We start from the raw sequence: 15,521 nt of genomic DNA, 5'->3' as shown, positions 1-15,521 counted from the left end.
TCCAGTGTAGTTCTGATGCATTTTCTGCACATTCATGCAAAACATTGGTTGGTTTTGCAGTGCTGTGAATAATGATTTGATAAGTGAAAATGATGCAACTCAGTTTTTGCTTATGTATCTATTAAAACTAAGTGGCAAACAATTAATTTAGAAGTCATTAACTATGATCATAAAGCATGTCCGCCGTTAAATCAGGTTCAACACCCAGAGGTTGGGCACTGAAAAGGTAACAATGTTCTCTGTTAACCAACCAGTTGAGTCCTATATTTTTCATCATATTTTATCAAAAAATACTCCAAAAGTCACAAAGAAGAAGTTTGAGAAGAAGATGACCGGGAGGAGACGACCACGACTGGAAAAGTTTGCCAAGTGTTAATAAGGAAGCATCCAAAAAAGCTTAGGTAACAGCTGATTAAAACAAACTGGAGGCTCAGAGGTTTGTCTGCACGTTGTCCAACTACCCAAACGCAGCCACATTGCTGATGATGCGAAATTTCCCCCGTCAGCTTCACATTTAAGAACTGAGGTGAGTGAAACTGATCAAAGGGAAACAAAGTGAAAGCCTCACATCTACATGTGTGCTGATATGTTTTGGATGAAGAGCTGGGCAATTAAAGCTGTATGTAAATCTTCAGGTTACAAGACTGTTGAACAACGCCTTGGATGGAGAGCCAGCGTCTTTATCACAGTCACACTTAGATTTTTTTTTTCCCTTGTTTTTTCATGTTTCTTAGAGGAAACCTTTCCTGCCAGCTGGCATCAATGTGCAAGGAAAGACGAAACGAAGCTCTGTCTGCTTGTGAATTCTACAAATGCCAGCAGTGTTTTCCCTCTCAGCTGACTTCCTTTTCCACAGGCCTTTCTTGTTGGTCAGTGATCGTCTGTCTCACTGTAACTCTAATGCAAATAAGCAATATTATGAGTCCCCTCAATCCCCTCATTTCTCCAAGTCATCTTGATTGAGTGTGGCAGGTGGAGGAGGGGATGGATATAATGGACTCCACCAACTTTAATGAGACAAATCTCAGCTATGGGCTGACATTTTGAAATTGTCCTTGTGAATGACAGTGTCAGCAGTCACCTTTACTAAAGCTTTCCAGGGACGGTGCCTGTAATGATGGAGGAATTAAAATGGCCTCCAAGGCGCTGCATGTAGGAGCCACAGGATTAGGGCGTAAAGCCACGCCTCTTAAACAGGCTCTCCTGCCACACCCCGAATAAAGCAGACGCCTTTTCATGGAAGTAGCTCATCCTCCACGGACTGTACATCGTCACCCCGAGATGTGATGGAGGGATTATGTTAGCTGTTGACCACTGTGAGATTTGTTGAGATGAGCTGTCTCTCACATTAACTGCCCCGCCCTCGCCTTCCCCTCAGTCGAGCGTCTGGTGGCTGACAGGGACAAGCTCCGCTGTCATTACAAACTTAATAAGAGCAGAAGTGAGATTGATGAGAAAAACAGAGGCATCAACTGCTCTTTTAATTAACTCTTGTCCCATAATGGTACCAGGACAAAGACACTGAGCAAAGAATGAGACATTTTCTTTCTCCTTCTACCTCTTTCTGTTTTGTTGCCTCGCTCACCCACAATAATGAACAGCCTTCTGGGACCCAATTACATCCAAGGCTGCATTAGGAACACAGCAGGCCCAGTGGAAACTTCAGCTGAGTTTTCCCTCCCCCCACCCTGCCTCCACACACTGTTACCCTGCTGGAGATGGCCTTCACTTGATTGAATTTTGAATGTTACGCACCCCACACCTCACCCCCATTTTCTGTAGTCCCTTACCTTCAACAGCTCTGAACCCACATGTGGTTTGTGATGGAAACAGGAGGCAATGTATGCTTGTTGTTAACCGTCCTTCACTTTAAAATGGCTTTCGCAGAGTGCCTTTGTATGCAATGCAAATGGGCAGCGGCAATTGATGCACAAAAGCCTGTTTGTGTCTAGTGTCCCTGTAAGAAACTGGAAAAAAAAAGAGAGAAGAGATTTAAAATAAATGACCTGTGGTGTCTTTAAACTACGCAACCATCGATTTGCTGTGATTTTTATTCGTTTATTTTTACAGCTATTCACGTTAGCGCCAAAGATCATGCCAAATTAGTTGTAATTGGGGGGTTTTCAGCACAAAAAAAGGGTTTTTAATCAGTTGCAAATCATTTTTTTCCACTAATTGCTATGATTATAGCAAAAATACTTACTTTTGCTATAAAATTCAGTTTAAATGATGTTTAATGTCAAGAATGTCATACGTGACATGGCCTGCTCCAAAATAACAGGTGTCATTTACAACATGAAAATGGTAAACAAGCTCAGTAATGGCTGAACTCAGCCCTAGTGCAATGGTGCTAAATGCTAAGTGCCAGCGTGATGCTGGGAGGATGTTTACCAAGTTCACCATGTTATGTTTGGGTTTTGACTCTCCTAATGATAACGTGAGTAGATTAGTTTATGTTGGACAATTCCAAAATAATTTCATACTTTAACTATATATTGTTATTATATATTATTTATAGTCGCTCAAAGGCAGCTTGGATCGTCTCCAGTCCCCCCATGACCCCCAGTTGGATAAGTGGAAGAGGATGGATGGAACCCTTCACTTTATCCTTTGTCTTTTAGCTCGTTTCCACCTCGCTTTCAGCCAGCCAAGTAGGTGGGGCTTCTTTGCTCCCAGTTAGAGTTCATCATAGAGATCCTAAAAACAATGGGGGGCCAAGACTGATCTCCCTCACTATTTGAAACACTATGTTCAATATGAGCACCTCCACTGTAATAGTTATACAGGCAGAACTGTGCAAAACTCTCGAGTCACCTTCATTTCTTTATATTTTGCTCCAAAGGGTCCAAAGTTTTTCTTTGAACATTGGATGCTTGTTTATTCATTTTCAGACCACTCTTGTACCTGACCATTTTAGACCTTTTTAAGCCACTTAACACGGACCTGTGAATCATTCAAGCATAAAAAGGGATCCAACTCGAGGGATGAACCAGTGTTGTCATTACGTGAAACTGTGCACACACAAAAAACAATTTTAAATAGCATGTTCAGGCACTTTGATATTAGTAGTAACTAAACACATGATGAAAATCGGTGCCAATTTTGAATCAAAATGTGAAATTTTTGGTTCAGATCACTGTCAGCCCATGAAGACCGTCAGGAGAGAGATACAACAGCACGTATTTGAAAAATGAATCAAAAGCACAAAAGGTCCTCTCGAACCAAATCAATGGACAAATGAACTCATACATGTGACCATCTTCAAGTGGCCATGAATGCACTGGCTAGATGTTTGAGTTCCTCTTTGTGTAAAAACACAATTACTATATAATTGGTCCATTTGCAGTGTTGACATTCCTGCACACAGATATTCACAGACAGGGCGACAGGACCTTTGTAGGTTATGTGCATGTTATAGTTACATTTGAAAGCCTGTAAATACAATCCTTTGGGAGATCCATGTTATTAATAACAATTATTGGTCTTCTTTAGTTTCCTCAGACACCTTAAGCGTTGCATATTGACCGCTATGCTGGAAAGAATGTTGTCCATTGATTTGACCAAGACAAGAACTGATGATGTCCTCTTGGTGTAAAGCAGGAGTGAAACCTTCCATATTGCCAGTGAGTGAAAATCTTACCAAGGAAAATCTATTCGAGCTCACGCTGCATCCTCAATGATGCTCTCTGACAAATCAAAGGAAAGATGGACACAATCGGTTTGGAATGACTGAGCGGTGCAGGACTACGGTAGAAGATTCAGTTTCGGTGGGTGAAGGTTTTTTGTTTTTTTTTTAAAGAGGGTGTTTTAATACTTTTATAGTAATGAAATTACCTTTAAACAGACTAACTTTTTTAAAGAGCGTTATTTATTTTTTAATTTTGGTGAAGCCAACTTAAATATTACCATTGAAACAAAAATATTTGCTAACAGAAGCAAATGGTGAGAAATTTAAGTGTTGCGGCATCGAGTGATGTTTTTACTGGTCCATTGTCTTATCCCTAACCAGCACTTTGTGTATACTGTACTACCATGCTTGGTCTAGATCCCTGTGGACTGCATGGCTACTAACAGCTCATCCACTATTGCTTAGGGGTTATATTTTATTCTAGAAGAAAGACTTTATACTGTCAAACTCAGACATCCCATGTGATTGAAGGCCGATGGGCATGGAACTCTCAGAGCTGCCCTCAAAGCTGCAACAATGCCTGCTTGTGGTGGGTGGAGTGGAAGAACAAAGGCAGACTTGTTACGGTTTAGATGCCTTTATTATTCTTTTATTTGGATGCAATTTCTTGTCTATCTGGGTACACTCATTAAGATTTTGGAGTTTGGCTTGTGGGTCTATTGCTCTAGGAGAAGATGCTTTTTGTGACTCCAAACAAAAGTGCTACACTTTTATAGAAAACAGTGTAAAGAAACTTAACCATGAAATATAGATTATTATTACTTTAAGCCAATAATTTGTTCAACTTAACAACACGAAAAATGTCATTCAGGACATTCTGACTAGGAAAGGAAAGAAACACATCAAACATTATAAACATTTATATTCCACCTTTATAGTCTGGTATTACAGAATTGTTGAACTATTTACTTTAAATAGGTAGTGTATACGATTGAAAAAAAAAATCATTAAGATGTTAAAGGCCCCTCACATTGGAGTGATGCAGTCTGTCCATTTCAAGAATTGCCTTCTTAAGGGTGAAGTAACTTCAAGGACAAGCTCTTCAGCTGAACCTCCATCCAGCTGCCATGACTGCTGGCTGCTGGATGGACAAATGCTGGCAAAGGTTTTCGCAGTGATGCTCCTCCTCCCTCGGCTCTCTGCTCTGCTAACCGAAAACTGCAAAAGCACAAGAAAGAGACATACATATACAATCAGACTTCTCATTAAGGATCCAGTGTTTTCAGAGCCTGAACTGTATTTCTCCCTCAAAAATACGGAGTCCTGGCTTCTGCTGCTTCACTTTTTTTTTTAGTCTTACCAAAATAAATGACCCAACTGTGAGAGTACCTCATCATTAAAAGAGGCAAAAATTCTCAAGTGTTAAATGCTCAGCTACATAAAACGTCTTTCAGCTACTTCCTTGTCACAGTAACTCACATGTTTGATTTTATACAGATGTTTGTGCCAGGTAACCTCCCTGACACAGCTCTTCCATGGATTTTTGTCTCCTTCGGGTCTCAAACCAGAGATCTTTTGAATGTGTGAACCACTACTCTGTGGAGAGTTACTCAGGAACATAACAAGGGCGTTATTTTTTAAATTATTATTACATGACAATGAATCATCCTGTAGTAGATACGCAAACAATCTGTGTACCCTTCTCTTTGTGTTGATTCATGCTCAACCATCCAGGCAAGGAAATCCAAAGAGTTGTTCATCCAGACGTAGCGTTTTCTGAAAACGCTACATCTAGATGAACAGAATCAACCCTTCTGTTTGTTTCACGCCACATCATACTTCATATGCATTACTAAGCTCTGCCAGTCACGTCTTTTTAAGCCTGTCACTTGCACAAATCTTATTCTCAAGTGACCCAGCAGCACAGCACGTAAGCCTCCAGCAGGTGCTGTGTCACCGAGGCCTGGTCGATATACAGTAGCTGAAGGGAGAAAACATCGACTGTCAGCTGACTAAATTACAAGAGCTAACATCCGTCTGTAACAATGCTGTCCAAATCCCCAATCAGCAATCACTTGTTATGGTTCTTTTTGTGTCAAAACACTCCCTCATTACACGACTGGACAAAAAGGTTGATGGCTTTCTCATTTGTAAAACAGGTCTCTAACCAGATGGAAATTCTAACCAAATGCAAATTTGCTCTGCTTATTCTGGCCAAGTTTCGACAGCGTCCCAATCCCTCTTAAGCTTCTTGTTGACCGCGTCTGCCAACTTTGTGTACACAATTGGCTCCTCAGCTATCCCAACTGCATTGTTAATGTCTGCCCTTTTGTACTGCTCAATTCCACCAGAATAAACAGAATCGCACGTGCAAAATTATTTTCCAACACAGATAATTAGCTGAAGAAACAATCCCGACTATGAATAATAACGTGCCTCGGTAACATTATAACTTTTAAGCATGGGAAAAGGAGGAATTTGAATGCCAAGGGAAATGAGCTTATCAAATAAAGCTTGAAAATGTGCAGTGAATGAAATGAGTCAATCATTTTAATGTGAGATGGGAGCCCTGAGGAGAATAAATAAGCAATCGTCACATCACGCAGGGAGAACAAATGAGCATGGTACACAATTAGGCAGGGTCACATTCTGCTAGAGCTGTGAGCGTGGGATGGGCTAATGAGCTGTGTGAGGGAGTGTGTGTCTGTCTGTTTGTGTGAATGTGAAGAGAAAGAAGAAGCAGGAGATGAAATACTAAAAATAAATAAATAAAAATGTTGATGCACAGCGCTCAAAATTCTGATGTGCACACCAAGACAGCCAGACACAAGCGGCAAGTCAGGGGAAAGACAAAGTTGACTTGGCATCTGGGCAAAGTAGATGTGCAGGTAGACAGAGCAATGGGCAGGTACAGCAGCCAAACAGACAAAAAGAAGAGAAGTGCCTCAGAAGGACCACGGTGCGCCTTTCAAAGGCGACTCATAGTTATTAACTATTCAATCACATAAAGGAGAGCTGAAGGCGTGAAAGGTTGCGGACCGAAGCACTTTTGCTTCAGTGCATTAAGAGCCTGGTCCAGCACTCGGGCTGCGTGAAAGAGAAATAGATTGCCTCCCAGGAAGATGACTGCTCAAAGGAGCTGGATTTTTCTCCTTAATAACAGCAATCTGCTGTGAAAATCTAATCCCAAGTACCATTTACACTGAATCTAGATAACTTCTGCTCGAAAAGCGCACAATATGAATTTTTCATTCCCTGATATACAAATAAACAGAACAAGCCCCCCATCAATCAGGGGACGCTCTCAAAGTAAGTGAACTGGAATAGCAAATTGTTAATGAATACCGCGCTGCTAGAAATGCACATTTTAAAATAGCACTGCGAGTACATTGTACTGTGCTGAAATGAAAATGCAACTCTTCTAAAGAGTGTAAAACACATTTGATTGTACAGAAATGGGGGGTACGTGACCTTTCTGGTCATAAAAACAGAAAATCTTAAGTGAAATTCTTGCAGTGTTGATAACCATATACAAAAAACAAGCCAAGCGTGGATACTGTCCCTCAATTGAAGTAATAGCTCCGTCTCTGCCATTAAAGTCAGATATGGATGCACCCTTTACCCCCCCCCTTCCTCTCCTCCTCGCTGGCCTAATTCCCCCTCCTCAGTGGTGGATAAGAGGGATCAGAAATGCATCCATATGCATGGCAAACTATCTGTAGAGGGGATGTTAGGTCTCAGCCTGGCCAGCTTTCTGAAAGTACTGGTAATGACACTTAATGAAAGCTAGGGAGCTGGAGTATGAGAGGGAAAGCCTTTCACCAGCCCCCCACCCTGCATCCAGACCAGGCCTTCAGACGCCATAAATAAACAAACATGCTGCGTGAGAATAGATGTGCTATTTTCCCAGCTTCTCCCATGCCATTCCATCCCTTATTTATCTATGTATTATTATTCCCTGTATTTCTGCTTCGCTTTTAAGACCAGCTCTGTAATCCCGGCTCCCCGCAGGCATTCTGAATGGCCCGAAACATTAGCTGGACGTTGCTCCAGTAACCCCGCAGCCCCTAATGGGCTCAGTTTTGCATTTGTACTCTCCTGCTCTCCACAAATACGCACAAATGCACAGACCTAAACTCAGTCAAGGTTCTGATGTGTCATACATCTCCTCACATTACTAATCACTCTACTTACTCTACCTTCCCTAATGGATTGGCAAAAACCCCCTTCTAGCCCTAGTTAAGCTGTCATCTTTTTAATTGTACTAGATGGCATTCAAAGTAGTGCTTGTGGCTCATGTGATACATTTGATATGGAGGAGTGGAGAAGAGATGGATAGAGAGGGCACTCTGCAGTGATGCCCGTGTAGAGGAGGGCGGTGGGGTTCAAAGTAAACACAAGGAATGAAGGGATAGAGAGGCTCTTCTTAGCACAAGCCCCTAATCAGTACAGTCAACACATAGCAGATTGGGTTCACATCTTTCTCCCCTCCCTCTGTCCTTCCATCACCAAAAACGTATCCCCTGAATCAGCCCCAATTTCCCTGCTTTCAATTTGAGAGGATGTCAGATAAGAATGTGTTGCAGGCAAATACCGGGCAACACAGACCTGGCTTACTTTGAAGCAAGGTGATATTGGTTGAGAAAAATGAAATGAGGCTTCATCTGGGAGATACCATTCCAGCACCAAATAACTATTTCCCAAGCAACACATAAAATTCATATTATATTTAGGGAATAACCCAAGTTTCCATGGTGATAGCTGAGTGACATGTTTACTTAAAGCCTCCTATGGGGTCCTGGGGAACACTAAGAGCGACCAACACTCATCTGTCTGTCTGGCAAGAGGAGAGAATGTCCTTGGGTTAGTTGTGGGGGAAAAGTTTGCCAACTCTGGAGGCTCAAACTGCATCAGGAATGTGAGACCTCTTCCGCCGCCTTTCCATGTCCTCTGATCACCACCTGTCCCTTTGCCACTCTTAACATTTCCCAGCTACAAATGTGTCTTCAGTGTTAACAAGCTTTAGCCATCAGTCAAGGCTGGGCCACACAAGTGAGGTGCACACAAAGTGGGTAGAGGGGTAGATTAGTGGAGTGGGGGGAGTGCTAAACATGGCTGTATGTAAAGGAGAGCCCCCGCTCTGAGACGGAGACAGAAATATGTTGGGGCTGCATTAGCAGCAGGACCCAGAGGCACCACCCATGGGGGAGGCAGACTTCAAACACTGTTGTGCAGGCTGTTCTGGGCTCTCGGGCTGCTGATTTCACAGCCGGGAAAAACACAGACCATTAGTCACACCAACACACTGAGGCCTATGCTAATCCCAGAACAAGAAAAAATCAACATGACAGCCAATAAAATCTGGGGAGTTATACAGCATCTTTGTTTTTCAGTTTGTGTGATGTGCTGGTGAGTGTTTCTATTGACCCACGTTTCAGATGAGCCACTCCAGGAACACTCGTGCTCCATCTGAAAGCTTGCTTCTTTGTCACTGACACCGTCTCTGGAGTCAACCGGAGCAAAAGCAGAGAGGGGCTTGTATAGATTTGCTGCCCCTCATTTTGAAGAGAAATGGGGTCTTTGCAAGGAGTATCATTTTCAGCCGGTCGTGGGCCGTCTCACATTTGAGTTTGCAATGTCTTGGTTGTCAGCTCAGAGAGAGGATGTAGAGGAAAGGAAGCACACTAACTTGCGGAGGGATATTCTGGCAGGGGTGGTGCTCGGACAACCATACCAACAACTTTTGCTCAAGTTTTTAATGGAAAACACTAAAAGGTCTTGTTTGTCGGTGAAGCAAATCAGGTGTCAGCTGATATCATGCTGCTGAACTCTATTTACTGCAATACCTGTTATATAGAGTATCAGCTAAAGTGTAGCTCAACACCAGGCTCACCGTATGACCTCTTCTGATTTATTTCTGTTTCACATACTGAAGCTGCAATATCTGGCGTAAAAAGGCTATTTAAGGTAGTTCGATTAAGTGTTTACTTTATATGCTCGTAGTTACCGATCCTTCACAGCTTAAGCCAAATCAAAATCACCTCTTTTTCTTTACATCTATATCAAATTTAAACCCAGTAAGAATAGACTGTTATGTAGATACCATATTGACCCAACTGTTTAATGCTTTATGGGGGAGGGAGTGAAAAGTGGAGCTGGCCTTCATTTCTAGAGAAAGTTCACATTTTATATAATGTCAGAAGTTTCCAAGACAAAATAAGTACAATTATTCAGAAGTATTGGAATTAAAAAAAAAAAAAAAAACCCCCAATGAGATTTCAAACTGGGGCCTTTCTTCTGTGAAGTTTGCATGGAGTCTCTCTAGGGACCCAGGCTTTCTCCTACATTTCAAAGGAAGCTTAGGTTAATTGGTGATTCTAAATTGGCCATAGGTGTGAGTGTGAATGGTCATCTGTTGGCCCTGCTACAGAATGGAAACCTCTTCAGGTTGTCGCCGACCTCTTGCCTTGCGGCAACTAGGATGAGCTCCAGCCTCCTGCGACCCTGAATTTGATAAGCAGAAGGAAACAGATGGATAGATGTACCTAGGTCTTCTCCTCTGCTGTCTTCTCATTGAGCGTAGCTTTGACCTCAATTTGCCGATTCCCCGCCCTCTTGCAGGTGAACCTGTAAACACAAAGAAAAAGGTGCACTGATTTTCTGTTTCAACTGAGAATAAACCACATAAATATAACTTTCCTATCTCTACTTTCTCTCTCTTGGCGTAGACTAGTTCTTTGCTCCTTTAGTTTCAGTGCCAGCTTTTCATTTGTTTGCCTGCAGCAACGTTGGGATGCGATAAAATGTGCATTAGCTATTGTTGGGATAAAAACCAATTACTACGAAAGTTCAGAAAGATCTTAAGAGTAGGAGTGTTTAATAAAGAAGACTTGGTTAAATTTCAGGACTGACTGGGTGACAGTGGAAAGCTTCTTGTGGACACGAGAACAGTCTAATGCAACACAAAACCTCTACCTTGTACTGGGACTGAGACAGAGGAAGCGAGAGATGGGGAGTAAAGGACAAAGGCAGTAGGAGGCAAGTAAAATATAAAAATCCCAAGGAGCTGTTTGAATAGCAGTGATGCTGCTCTGCAGTACCCTTGGTTTTTTTTTTTGGTTTTTTTCCCCAGACTCAAGCCTGTGAAGTCTTATAAATAAGGCACAAAGAGGCACAAAGGAGCATTTAGAAAAACTGGTTATGATGTGGACTGAGAAGACCTACAGTGATAAGAGTGACATTAAGGGCATAGCTGAGTCTGGGAGATGCTATCATTACCTTTATTAAAATGACACACAACTCCCACACTGCCAGCAGTGCAGCAACCAGACCTGGCCTGGTAGCTGCACTGCATGTTTAAAACTGCAAGACCCAAATCAATGCGAGAGAATAATGAATAAAAATTATCAACAAAAAACTAGTACAGCAACAGACTTTAACTGAGTGCAAGTGTCATGTTTTTATAGCAGGATTAACAAGAGAATGCTGGTATACAAAATAAACTAACATTAGTAGTAATTTGGTGTTGTGCACAGGGAACACAATGAAGCACGAGCATGTCTCAAGGGCCATCAACTCTTTAATGCTTTTGCACCAACACACTGACTCCTTTAGCACATGGATAATAACCATTTTTAAAGTAATGTTAATACTTCTTTATTATTTTAAACTGATATATACACAGCTTTTTTTTTTTTTAATCTGCAAACCCAGGGCGTGGAGCTCGACTGAGTTTTCCAAGGTTTCAGAAAGAAGGATCCTGTCCGAGTTACCGTCAATACTGGACAATCCCTCTCCACCATCTCTCTCATGTTGCACAGCACCTTAAACAAAAGAACTCATTTAACCACAATGCATCACAGAACGCCACGAGAAATCACTCCTATCTGCGGCCATTGAACTTTGTAAGTCCTCCTCCTTTTCACTTGTATTAGTCGATACTCAACATAGCACTGTTTTGACTTTGAAATGTTTGAATAGTTCTTTATTTAAGCATCTGTAAGAAAACATTTTCTTTCTTCTGTGATTAAATGAGTATTCTGATTGAATCTGATTAATGAATGTCACACATTAGTTGGCATTTTAAACTATGATCCTAGTTTTGACTTCCTTTAAAGACTTCTTTTGTTATAATAGCCTTTAATAGACTTTAAGGCAAAAATCTATCCACAGCCTGTCAGTAGCCATCCTGATGTGTCACTCATTTGCCGAGCTTCAGCCTCCGCATCATCATCTCCTGCTATTCAGAGAGTCAGTGGCTGTGAGCACACCAGCGCCATCACAATGACCTTTCCACAAGCCCAGGGAGCACGCAAAGCAGAGGAAAGGCAATAAAAGTAATGAAAGAAGCAAAGGCAATTAAAGTGGTATGTGTGAGGGGAGTGTGGCGGAGATGAGCCTAACTGGAGGCGGGCCTGGAATCAACTACAGCTCTATATCCCCCGTAATCCCTATGTGATCGCAGAGCAACCCTGGTGTGCTCCCAGTCTGATCATCCTCTTGCAGCATTCACCAGCTAATCCGTGAAAAAGGACAGCCGTGCACATACACGCCACATGCACACACATTAAAGTCACAACATGTATGCACATACCATTGACGCAACTGTTACAGTCTGACACAATATGCACTAAACAAAGTAAGGAAGCTGTTAAAAATATATTACCCAAACACACACACACACACACACACACACACACACACACACACACACACACACACACACACACACACACACACACACACACGTTTAGTTGTACTGTAGAAAATGAGTTGCTCTCTCTCCCGCCCTCTGCGGCACAGTGCTTCCTCACGGCCAGTGAGAATCATTAATGCCCTTCCTCTGATGCTGCCACACAACCAACAGCAATTATTTCTAAAAGCAAAAAGTGAAAACAGCTAACACACAAATGTACACAGCACATAATCATTATTTTGTTGTTGTTGTTGTTGTTGGGCTGGCTGTGTGGGGTTGACGAGGTGGCAGAAGCTTGGACTTAATTTTCTCTAACGGAGTTTACTGACCGCAAAATGACAAGGATGCTTTTGCTAAACTAATTAAGAGGCTGCAGAGCTGCTTTTACCATGTGACACTGACAGCACTTAAGGAAGCTGACGCCAGGCCTTCCAGATAAGCCGGAGATGTGCTCCTGGCTCAGGACTCGGCGCACACGCGCACGCACACACACACACACACACACACACACACACACACACACACACACACACACGTGGAGGAAATAAAATACATGCGTCTAAAATCATGCATGGAGTCACCAACATGGATATAAAGAATGGCACTGAAGAGCAAAGAGCAAGTAACAATGTGTACAACAAAAAAAAGTCCAGACCAAAACAAATATAAAACTAACAAAACAAATACAAATGCAGCACTGAGGTCTCCGGTGGACTGAAACCATGCGCTCTTCAGCTGTTAATGTGGGGGGGGGGGGAAAAAACCATTTAATACTACTGCTCATTTACGCCTTGAGCCCAGAAAAAGACCTCATTATCTTATCAGCTTTAGGAATACACAGAAGGGCAAAGCTACGATTCTCCCCTTTTCTTGACAACAGAATCTGATCTTGCCTGCAGTGTACAATTAGTGAACAGAGTGACCTGTGGAGGCCTACTTGAAACAGGCTGTGCGGTCCGCGCTAATGACCAAAATGCTCTGCAAGGGGCTGGCATCGTGCCCCTCCATCAGCTCTGGCCATCTTAAAAAGATACCGCTGTTGAGAGAAACGAGACGAGACTCCTTTTCTTTGCTATTATAAAGCACTCACATCATTGCTGTGCTTGGGGCTCGTAGGGCACTGGCAGCTCAAGGTGCTGCTTAAAGAAGGGAGAGCTGGTGTGTAACTAGACCTGATCAGTATCAGCTGTGGTCCTGGCTGCTTGGATGCTGAGAGCAGTTCTGGGCGAGTGCGATTGCTCTGAATCGTCATGTTAGAGTCAGCTGGTGGTCTGTATTTTGATCACCTCTTTAGTTTTAAGCTAGCCCTCTCCTGCTGGCCTTCGCTCTCAGCTGGAAAATCCTTTGCTGCAGATGAGACGTAACACGGGGAAGACTCGACACCCCACGATTCTTCTCTGCCTCTCACTCAGACAGGCCAATTTATAAGGTACATCTTAAACTCCAATGCAATCACACAACAGCTTCCGCATTAATTTTACTAAGCCAAGGTGAATATGGTTACCACATGAAAGGTTTATTCATTTTAAGCTCCAGTGTATGAATAGAATAGAATATTGTCATTGCACATGTACAACAAAAATATGGGTGCTCCATGCCAACTGTGCAGGAATAAATTATAAATAATAAAACTGCAGGAATAGATAACAAACAGGAAAAATAGAAATAGAGGAATATATACAAAACTAGAGAAAGGCAGGGTATCCAAAAGTTGTTCTAGATTTCTCAAAATTAAGCCTGTCTTGAAATTATAAAAGCCATTCTCCAAGCAGAGAATGACTAAGATAAGCAGACTCAAAATTGGGTTTGTCTCTTCCTAAATTGGATCATTTGATTAAAAAAAAGAAAAAATTTAAAAAAAAAAAAAAAAAAAAAAAAAAAAAAAAAAACCTGGAACAAAAGGAAAGATTTACATTTTCAGAGGTACATTTTTGTGGCTCTGCTTTGTACCTTTGCTTGCAGCTGAACCATACCAACCTCTGGATGGCACTCTGCAGCTCTATGACACACTCCCGGAGACTTCTTACATTCCTCTACCAGCTACAGAAAGAGATAATGGATGGCTGTCAGTTACGCACCTCTGTCCTCATCTCCCCTAATCAGCTCTCTCATCTCATGGAGCCAGAATCCCGGAGTTTCACAAAGGACTAAGTTTTACAGTCACGTTCCATCTTAACTCTGTGGCGAACATTTTAAGCGCATAGGTGGGCAGATGAAAGATACCCCTTATATGCATGAAAGAGATCAAATTGGGATTAAGGAGATTAATTTCTGATGGTAATTGAGAGAAAAACTTTTTCATCAGATTTATCCAACTTTCCAAAAGATGTCAAATGTGGTGTGATTTAATTTGCTAACAGATGAATGGTTGGTAAATTGCTGTGCTTCAGGCTTGTGTCCCTTTGGTTGGTGTTAAATCATATATCGTCAAATTTCATGACTTCAGAAAATCTGACTCATTTCTCTTGGCTTCCTCTGGGGTTAAAAAATAATTACTAGTTTTGAAACACAAATTCAGACTGAAACTAATTCAATTTGGGAGCATGGCTGGAGGGTGACTGTGAGTGGTGTATAAATGGTTCTAGCTAGGCTTCAATCAGAAGACGAGCATGGGGAAACAATCCCCCTTCAGAGATCACAAAACGACCTTGGAAATCAAACAGTGCAGACACTCGGATGCGACCGTATGGCTCGCCATATGGTGAACGTCATCAATGGATAAACACATAAATACAGACAACATTGTTTGTCACAAAAGTGGTAAATTGTCAGGACTGTCTCTTTATGTTTGCAAGCAATTAGATTCACAGATGGCGTTGGAGTTGGGACGTTGTCTGAAGCTGCGATTTGCTGCCAATACTGCAACAAGATCAGCTAAGTCATGTTACTGCAAAGTGGAAGTGAAGTAGCAGTCCACATAAAGTTACAGAGCAGGCCGACAAGCGCTGAGGCGTATAGTGTGTAAAAGTCAACAATGCTCTGAGTTCGGAACATTCTCTGCCATCAACATCAGCGCAAAAACTGTAAGCCAGGAGCTTCACGGCAGACTTTTCCATGGCTGAGGAGCTCCTCTATGTGTAATAAGTATATCCAGTTCTTTTGTCCATATAGTGCTTATCCTGTACCATTGAAGCCTCATATTGTTCCAGTAAACAGACACTACATGCAAATCAAACAGCTCAATTCCAAATCATTTAG

The 15,521-nt window shown here is 42.0% G+C and overlaps 1 protein-coding gene across 1 annotated transcript in view; it reads right to left on the bottom strand.

Annotated features, from left to right (window-relative positions):
- Positions 1–4,246: 4,246 nt before the first annotated feature.
- The window catches only part of LOC146583296 (uncharacterized), a 140,464-nt gene continuing 129,189 nt past the window's right edge, over positions 4,247–15,521 (bottom strand). The window contains exons 13-14 of the mRNA XM_085269711.1: positions 10,174–10,255; positions 4,247–4,846 (exon numbers count right to left, since the gene is read on the bottom strand). The gene's annotated coding sequence lies outside the window, so the exon portion shown is untranslated. The remainder of the gene's footprint in view (positions 4,847–10,173; positions 10,256–15,521) is intronic.

Source organism: Mchenga conophoros, linkage group LG1 (assembly GCF_057382185.1).
Source record: "Mchenga conophoros isolate Kocher_MC1m ecotype Shallow Benthic linkage group LG1, M_conophoros_male_GT1.1, whole genome shotgun sequence".
Classification (NCBI taxonomy): domain Eukaryota; kingdom Metazoa; phylum Chordata; class Actinopteri; order Cichliformes; family Cichlidae; genus Mchenga; species Mchenga conophoros.
This window is presented reverse-complemented; position numbering and strand designations above follow the sequence as displayed.